The 9,104-nt window shown below is 37.2% G+C and overlaps 1 pseudogene; it reads left to right on the forward strand.

Moving 5' to 3' along the window:
- Positions 1–4,603: 4,603 nt before the first annotated feature.
- On the forward strand, positions 4,604–5,226 carry LOC105092091 (single-stranded DNA-binding protein, mitochondrial-like; annotated as a pseudogene).
- Positions 5,227–9,104: the final 3,878 nt, after the last annotated feature.

Here is a 9,104-nt window from a genome sequence, read left to right on the forward strand (position 1 = left end):
CTATGCTGTTCAGTAGATCTCTAGGACTTATTCATCTTATATAACTTAAACTATGTCTCCTTTGACCAACATCTCCCTGATTCCTGGTCCCCACGTATCTTGATTTTTCAGTCAGCAGGTAAGGTCATCATAAAGATGAAAGAACTGAATTCTCTCCTTCTGAGGAGGCTCATAAGAAACACTTCTTATAACCTCAGAACTCTTAGGTCCTAAAAAAAATCCGTTTAGATTTATTTCGTGAAAATTTTAAGTAATGAATTTCACATCTTTCTGTCTAAACAAAAGAAGCACTCAGAGTACACACTGTGGTTCCGTTCCCTGCTCTGCCACTCACCAGTTGTGACTTCAGGAAAATATTTTACCTCTCAGTTTCCTCATCTATAAAACAGAGATAACAATACCCACCTCATAAGGGTGTTATGAAGGGTTTAATAAATACAGTGCATAAATGCATTTAGCATAGTTTTGAAAACACAGCATTCAATAAATGGTAATTATTCTTTAGATTTTATTCAACAGTGATACATAGTCAAAGTTTTACTTTACTTTGGTTTTACTATGAGACTGAGCCTTATAAAAAATCTTTTTTCATTTCATTTTCAAACCTGACAAATAGCTGTGATAGATATTTTGCAGATAAAAACAAAATTGAAACTAAGTGCTATGGACTGAATGTTGTATCCTCCCAAAGTTCACATGTTGAGGCCCTACCCTCCAATGTGATGGTATTTGAAGATGGGACCTTTGGGAGGTAATTAGGTTTGGATGAAGTCAAGAGGGTGGAGCCCCCATGGAGGGATTGGTACCCACATAGGAAAAATGGAAGACCAGGGCCCTCTCTCTCAGCCACGTGAGGATATAGCAAGAAGATGGCCTTCTGCAAATCAGGAAGAGGCCTCTCACTAGAAACGGAACTGGCTGCACTTTGATCTCGGATTTCCCAGTCTCTAGATCTGCGAGAAATAAATGTCTGTTGTTTAAGCCACCCATTCTACGGTGTTTTAATAAGGTCACCCAAGATCGCACAGGTGGTGAGTCATTGCACCAGAATTTGAATGTGTTCGACACCAAAGCCTGGGCTTTTTCCATAAAACCATGCTGCCACCCAACGTAAGGTGGAAGCTACTTGGGTCTCTCCAGACAGAAAGTTCCCCTGAGCCAGCCTGAATCCAACTGGTACATTTTGCTGTGTTACCATATGTAAGTTACTTGACTTCTCTGTGCCTTGGTTTCTTCATTTGTCAAATGGGGATAATAGTAATACTCTATGGACTCAAATAAGGGTTGCTGAGAGAATTGTATAAAGACCTGTGAAGTGTTTAGGACAGTGCTTGGCATGTAGTAAATTTTATTATTATTATTATTATTATTATTGTTATTACTACTACTGTTTATAACCTTAGGGTCAACTCAGATTAGTCTTTGGGAGATGGGAAGAAAGAGCACCAAATGCTGTCTTTTCAGCGCAGACTGTAAATGCCTTACATGGTACAATGCTAGTGTATTACTTGTGGAATATTAACTTTTAGGTTTTCTGAAATCATCCCTGAAAATTTTAGAACAGAATTTGACTGGCCACCCAGCAGAATCACCGGAAGAGCTTTTAGAAAACAGATCTCAACCCACATTCCCATCCTTAGCCCCACTCCCACCTCCCACCCCATCCTCATTCCACACCACTTATCAGGGTCTGCAGGGGTGGGCCAGAAATACTTGTAGCAAGTGTCCCAAGTGACTCAGATATGCAGTCTTCTAATCCAGCCTGTTTTAAAGCAAGGGAAAAATGAGACTCAGAGAGGTTATGTGATTTTCCCAAGGTTCAGGGCTCTTTCTACTATAAGAAGCTAAAATTCATGCAGATATGCTGTCTGATTATTCTAGGTCTGTTGCCAGCACAATTTTTTGTCTTTGTCAGCCAGAGGAATTATGGACTTAATCGAAATGCTGAACTAGTCTCACAGATACACCCCCACACACCAGGGGTATTAGGAAGCTGAGAGTTGGGGGAAGACTTGAGTGGCAGGTACCACTCAAGGAGAACTCCTCTCCCCTCCTCTGTGAACTAGGGTGACAAACATGGAAAGAAAGCAACTCACTTAAGCAGGCTTGGATTCTGGGTCTGGCATGAATACTATAGGATTCTGCATGTAAACATGTAACTTATCTTCTGTTTGGCTTCGCTCTGGTTGAAAGATAATCCTAGGTTAGCCTTTTGAAAAGCATCTTATCTCTCTTTTGTATTTTTAACCAGGTGTGTCTCTCTTTTTCTGTTGTTTCCACTGCTATTGACACAAGGGTCGAGTCTGGACCCACTGATCCTTCAGAATGTGCCAGGGTTGTTCATTTACTTACTTTCTGGCAAGCTTAACTGTGCTTGCAGAGCCACCAAATGGTTTTCAGAGCAAAAATGTTTCTGAACTGTTGACTTGTAAACATAGCCTTAAAGTCAACAGAATCTTTTCTCTGAGAGCTCCCAGTTATTTCAAGAAATCTAAGACAAAAGAAAACAAAAACCAAAAAACTCTCCTCAAGGATCTCCTGAAACCATTTGTAGATATGGTCTAACAACTCTCTGAACTATTGTTTAAAAACATAGGAATGTGATCTTTTTTTGAGGGTCATTTCTAAGTATCTCCCAGGCAGAGAGAATTTTTAAAATGTGGGGAACAGCTATAGCCACCAAGAGAAAACTAGGAGAATTGTTCTCAATACCTAGTCCCGCCCAATCAGCAGCTGAGCTGGAAGTACGCCTGTTGTTAAGAAGGATGCTTTTACTTTCCTAAAAAGGAAAAAAAAAAAAAAAAAGTCATAGGGGCTTGTTTCTACTTCTTGACACAGATACTCCCCACGTGGGGTCTTTCCTTTGGGCTGCCAGGAGCAGGGAGTTGGAAGGGATACATATCATTTTTTCACCTAGGTTTTTACCCTGAAGCCCAGAAGAAAAAGAAATGTTCCCATCGCAAACATCCTGTACTTCCTTTCCTGTTATACTCATCAATCGTATCATGGTTGGTTCAATATCTGTCTTCCAATTGGACTATAAATTCCATGAGAGTGATTATGTTCTTTCCTTACTCACTGCTGTGTCTCTGGTATAGAGCCCTGGCACACAGTTTGACATTCAATAAATATCTTTTGAATAAAATGCTGAATAAATTATGTTAAAGCCATAGCCTTCAACAGGGGTGACTGGAACCAGTAAGATTTTAAACTGAAGATGAAACCACTAGGTGGATGTGGAGTTGCTGTAGGTGTACAAGGTGATGGAGTATATAATGGAATTAATTAGATGAAAAAGTGGGAACTTCTAGTTTTGAAGGCAAAAAGAAGGAAGAACCTTGTGATTACACTGAGCCTGTTATGATCACATTGGTAATCATTGAGAATCAAAAAGAAAAATGCCAAATAGCCCCTCAGCCTGGCTATCTCAAAACATCTTCCATCTGTTATAAGCACCTATTCGTATTTCAGGTTCAGTTGCTTTAACAAAGAGGGGTTGTGGATTTTTTAAAGTACTCGTGTAAAAGTAGTCCCATCTGGGATTTAAACTGTATAGTTTCGGCAACACAATTAACATCTGAAAGCCATCCAGGGTTGTGTAACATCGTTGATGGTTTTACTGTTGATAAATAAAGCTCTTGAAAAATAAATCTCCTAAATTAAACATATGGAGTGTCTGCAATAATGTCATAAGTGCTATCTGCTTTTAAAAATGGAGAGAACAAGATCATTTCATAGATCAACCTCCTTTGATGGGATGACTATCTATCCGAAAATGTGATGATGAAAGAGTCTAACTGAAAAATGGTTGCGAGCATATCTTTGTTGAACTTCAGTCCCTGGATAGTGTGTCCTCTTCTGAAGAAAACTGAGTGTTGGGCTCAGAACTGTAATAATATATCGGGATCAAAAACTGGAGAATTATCAACATACAAAGTACAGGAGACAAACAGAGTCAAATATTGACTTTTTAGTGAAGGAATTTTGAATAGACTACACTTAGGAAAAAAAATCACTTAGAATAATGTATGCTTGCAAATTTAAATATTTGACTTGTTTTTTAGAAATCTGCAGTTTGATAGCTTTTTGGGGTATAACTACATACAACAAACTGCACATATGTAAAATGTACAATTTGATGAGTTTTGACATATGTTTATATCTGTCAAACCATTACCACAATCAAGAAAATCCATCCATCTCAAAAGTTTCATCATGACCCTTCTCCTCACTCCTGTTCCTTCCCCTAGGCAAACCGATCTCCTTTTTCAAAAATGTTAAAAATTTGTTTAAATTATGATAAAAATAACATTAAAAATTACTATCCTAAGGATATAACAAAGATTAGAGCTGAAATTAATGGAATTGAGATTAGGAAAAAATTAGAAAAAGTCAACAAAGCTAAGAGTTTGCAGTTTTGAAAAGATCAACAAAGTTGAGAAACCCTTAGATTGAGAAAAAAATGAAAATCAGAAATGAAAAAGGGGGCATTTCAACCACTGCTAGAGAAATAAAAAGTATTACAAGAAAATACTATGAACAATTGTATGGCAACAAATCGGATAACCCAGAAGAAATGGAAAAATTCCTAGAAACACGCAACATGCCAAGACTAAATCATGAAGAAAAAGGAAATCCGAACAGACCAATAACTAGTAAGGAGATTGAATCAGTGAACAAAAACCTCCCAACAGATGTCCCAGCTTTCAGATGTCAGGGCTGGAGCATCCAGAAAGACTAAAGATTAGACTGTAAGGAAAAAATAGAAGCCGTGTTTCAAAAACCTGTATTACAGGTATTTTATCAATTTGCAAGATGAGTCTCAAATAGCTAGCAGTTTACCTCTCAAAAGATTTCTGAATCATGTTCAGTTACCTGGGCAAGTGGGTCAGGACTGTATCACGAGACAGGTGGAAGGAAAAAATTCAGCAACAATATTTTCTCTACGAATAAATGAGATGTGGTGATCGGGAGAAAGTGAGGTATTCCAAATGGGCAATGTCAGTCAAAAGACAACATGGCACGGAATATTAGTATTCTGGCCAGGTCTCAGAGACTTGGCTTAACAGTATGTAAAAAAGGGGTCTTGAATTTATGTGGAAGGGAAACTAGACACAAGCAAACGCACAAATGAAAAATAATTCAAAATGACAAGGAACAACCACTCTAGCTGATAACATTGTATCTCTGGGTGACCAGACAAAAGAGAAGGCATACAGTGGATGATCCTTCTTTGGCCATTGTTTGGTACAGTCTCATTTCCAAATCATGTATAGTCTTTATAGTTTCTAATGACAAGGAGATATATACAAAGAGAGATGGATGGATATACATTTTCTAACAAAGAGAACCCCAAGACCAGATGGTGCTACTGAAGAAATCTACCAAACATTTAAAGAAGAATTAACCCTAATCTTTTTCAAACTTTTGCCAGAAATTGAACAAGAGGGAACACATTCAAATTCATTCTATGAGGGCAGCATTACCCTGATACCAAAGCCAGATAAAGACACTATAAGAAAACTACAGACCAATAACCCCAATAAGTATTGATGCAAAAATCCTCAATAAAATACTAGCAAACTAAATTCAATAGCACATTGAAAGGATTATACACTGTGATTAAGCTGGATTTATTCCTGGAATGCATGGATGATTCAGTATATGAAAATCAAGCAATATAATAGACCAAGTTCACAGAATGAAGACAAAAAGCATATGATTTTCTCAATTGATGCATAAAAAGTATTTGACAAGGTCTACACCCTTTCATGATAAAAACACTCAACCAAGTAGGAATTGAAAGAAACTATCTTCATAATAAACTATCAACATCATAAAGCTGATATATGAAAAGTCCATAGCAAATGCCATACTCAGTAGTGAAAGACTGAAAACTTTTTCTTTAAGATCAAGAATAAGGAAAGGATGCCCCCTTTCACCACTTCTATTCAACACAGTATTGGCGGTACTAGCCAGTGCAATTTAGCAAGAAAAAGAAATAAAAACCATCCAGATTGGAAGGGAAGAAGTAAAATGATCTTTGTTTGCAGATGACATGATCTTTTATGTAGAAATCCCTAAAGGTTACACACATGTATATGCACAAACCTGTTAGAACTAATAAACAAATTCAGAAAAGTTGCAGGATACAAAATCAACTAACCAAAATCACTTGCATTTCTATATACTAACAATTACTAATTGGGGAAGGAAACTGAGAAAATAATTCCATTTAAAATAGCTTTTAAAAGAATAAAAGGCTTAGGAACAAACTCAAGGAAATGAAATACAAGTACACTGAAAACTACAGACTGATGAAAGAAATTTTAAAAGACACAAATAAATAGAAATATATTCCATGTTCATGGATTGGAAGATTTAATAGTGCTAAAATGTCCATAGCACACGAAGTGATCTACAGAGTCAACAAAATCCCTATCAAAATCTCAATGAGAGTTTTTGCAGAAATAGAAAAAAAAAATCATCCTAAAATTCATATGGAATCACAAAGGACCTTGAGGAGCCAAAACAATTTTGAAAAAGAACAGGGGGTGGGTATAGCTTGGTGATAGAGTGTGTGCTTAGCATGCACAAGGTCCTGGGTTCAATTCCCAGCACCTCCATTAAAACAAATAAGTAAATAAATAAACCTAATTACCTCCCCTCCAACAAAAATATACAAATAAATAAAATACTAAACAAAACAAAAGAACAAAGCTGGAGGATTCACACTTCCTGACTTAAAAACATTACAGAAGGGAGGGTGAGGGGAGGGTACAGCTCAGTGGTAGAGTGAGTGCTTAGTATGCACAAGGTCCTGGGTTCAATCCCCAGTACTTCCATTAAACATCAATAAATACATAAACCTAATTCACCTCCCCCAAAAAACCCCACAATCTTACCCAGATATTGACACAACATTGTAAACTGACTATACTTCAGTAAAAAAGAATGCAAATTAAAAAAATATTACAAAACTGCAGTAATCAAAACAATATATAAAGACCAATAAAATAGAAGAGAGAGCCCAGAAATAAACCCTTGAATACATGCTCAAATGATTTTTGACAAATGTGGCAAGACCACCTAATGGGAACAGGACAGTTTCTTTAATAAATAGTGCTCGAAAAACTGAATATTCACATGCAAAAGAAGGAAGCTGGGCCCTTATTTTACACCATACACAAAAATTGAATCAAAATGGATTAAAGACCTAAACATAAGACCTAAAATTATAAAACTCCTCGGAGAAAACATAGGGGGAAATCTTTACATATTAAATTTGGTAATGAGATTTTGTTTATGAAACCAAAAGCACAGGCAACAAAAGCAAAAACAGATAAATGGGACTACATCAAACTTAAAGACTTTTCTTCATCAAAAGATAATCAACGAAGTGAAAAGGCAACCTATGGGATGCAAGAAAATATTTGCAAACCTTATGTCTGATAAGGTATTAATATCTTGAGTATATAAAGAACTCCTACAATTCAACAACAACAACAAAACAGTTAACCTAATTAAAAAATACTTTGAAGTAATGGGAGTCTTAGCACAGAAACCAGAGAAATAAATGTTGCCACCCTATTTGGTGCCTATAGATAGATCTTAGCCTCAACCATGAGAGTTCCTTAAAATTGCAAGACACGAGTAGTCTTTTAAACAGCAGTTATTCTGGGACATTCCAGTCTGAAGCCAAAAATGATCTCCCACCCAAAAAAGGAACTCAAAAGAAAAACACCAGTGACAGTAAATAACCACAATTAGGAAGAAAAAAAAAAGACAGTGCAAAAAAGCCCCACAAATAAGCTCAGAGAAATAATTTGTTCACTTAGGAAAATGCTGAAGTCTGCGGGGAAAGCTTTAGGATAAAGACAGAGGACGAAAGGAAACAGACCGAAATCCTTTAACGAATAATGGATTCCGTAAACTGCTATCAGATGTTCTCCAGTCATAGAGCAACAGGGAGCCTTAGCAACATTTCAGATTCTTCCAAATAAGGTAACGCCAGCCAAAGCTTGCTGTTAAAGACACCAGTTTCCTCTTACCTGCTTGTCTACTTGGTTTAGAGTGAACCGATTGTTTTCAGAACCACAGTGCATTTGTACATGTAAGGTTAGAAGGATTGTAAAGAAGATTTCTTTACACACACACACCACATTTTTACTGAGTCAGACTTTCCAGTGTATCAGTTGGAGAAACGGATTTATAACCAAGAAGAGAAGCTATCTGTGGTTTCATGTGGTGGTTAGGGAACCAGGAGGATTTGTTTTCCCACTGTAACCTAGCAACTTGATTTCAGTGCAGCTCCACTGTCATATGTACAAGGGGAGATGCCAAATACCCCAAAAGAGAATATTCCAGAAGGTGCAGAGATGGTCTTTAGTCTGCTGATGAGTCGCAGACAAACATACAAAAAGTAACTACTTCAAGCTGAGTGTTTGGATTCCGGAAATCTGAAGAGTAAGTAGTATAGAATTATAGACCTCTAGAAAGAACTCTTAATAGAATGCTACCTGGAAGAATTAGTTGTGTGTCAGCATGTCCATCTCTGCCCCAGGTGGTGGGTGAGGATGGGGTGCTGCTTGGGCCCACTGTCCCAGGTGGTAAGCAGCTGTCTTGGTTTACCCCCGCATGCCACACAATATTGTTCTCTGTCCGTGTGGCAAGTTGTGAAAAGACTGGGAAGCACTGGTGTGAATTACAGCCATACTGTAGGCTTTCCAAATGTGGGAGTAGATTGATGATTTTAGGAGGCCCACAGGTATGACATTAAAAACATTGAATTGCTTAGTGAAAAAAAATTTCCCATTTAGTTTTCTTTTAATCCTTCTGTCTAGAGAAAGAGAAATCTTCAGTTTGACGTTATCGTATCTTCAACAAATTAATCTTCCTTTTAACAAAGAGAGACCAGATCACTGACTGAAGTTCAGAAAACACCACCTGTTGGGTTGCTTGAATTCACTCTACATCTCTGATAAGTGATTTAAAATGCTTCTAGACATAGCAAGCACATTCTCATTGCAATTTATTCAATTTTCAGATACGTTAAATTGTTAAAATTTTAACATTCTGAGTTGAAATTTGTTTCCCAGGATCTT

The sequence above is a fragment of the Camelus dromedarius genome, chromosome 6 (genome assembly GCF_036321535.1).
Source record: "Camelus dromedarius isolate mCamDro1 chromosome 6, mCamDro1.pat, whole genome shotgun sequence".
Classification (NCBI taxonomy): domain Eukaryota; kingdom Metazoa; phylum Chordata; class Mammalia; order Artiodactyla; family Camelidae; genus Camelus; species Camelus dromedarius.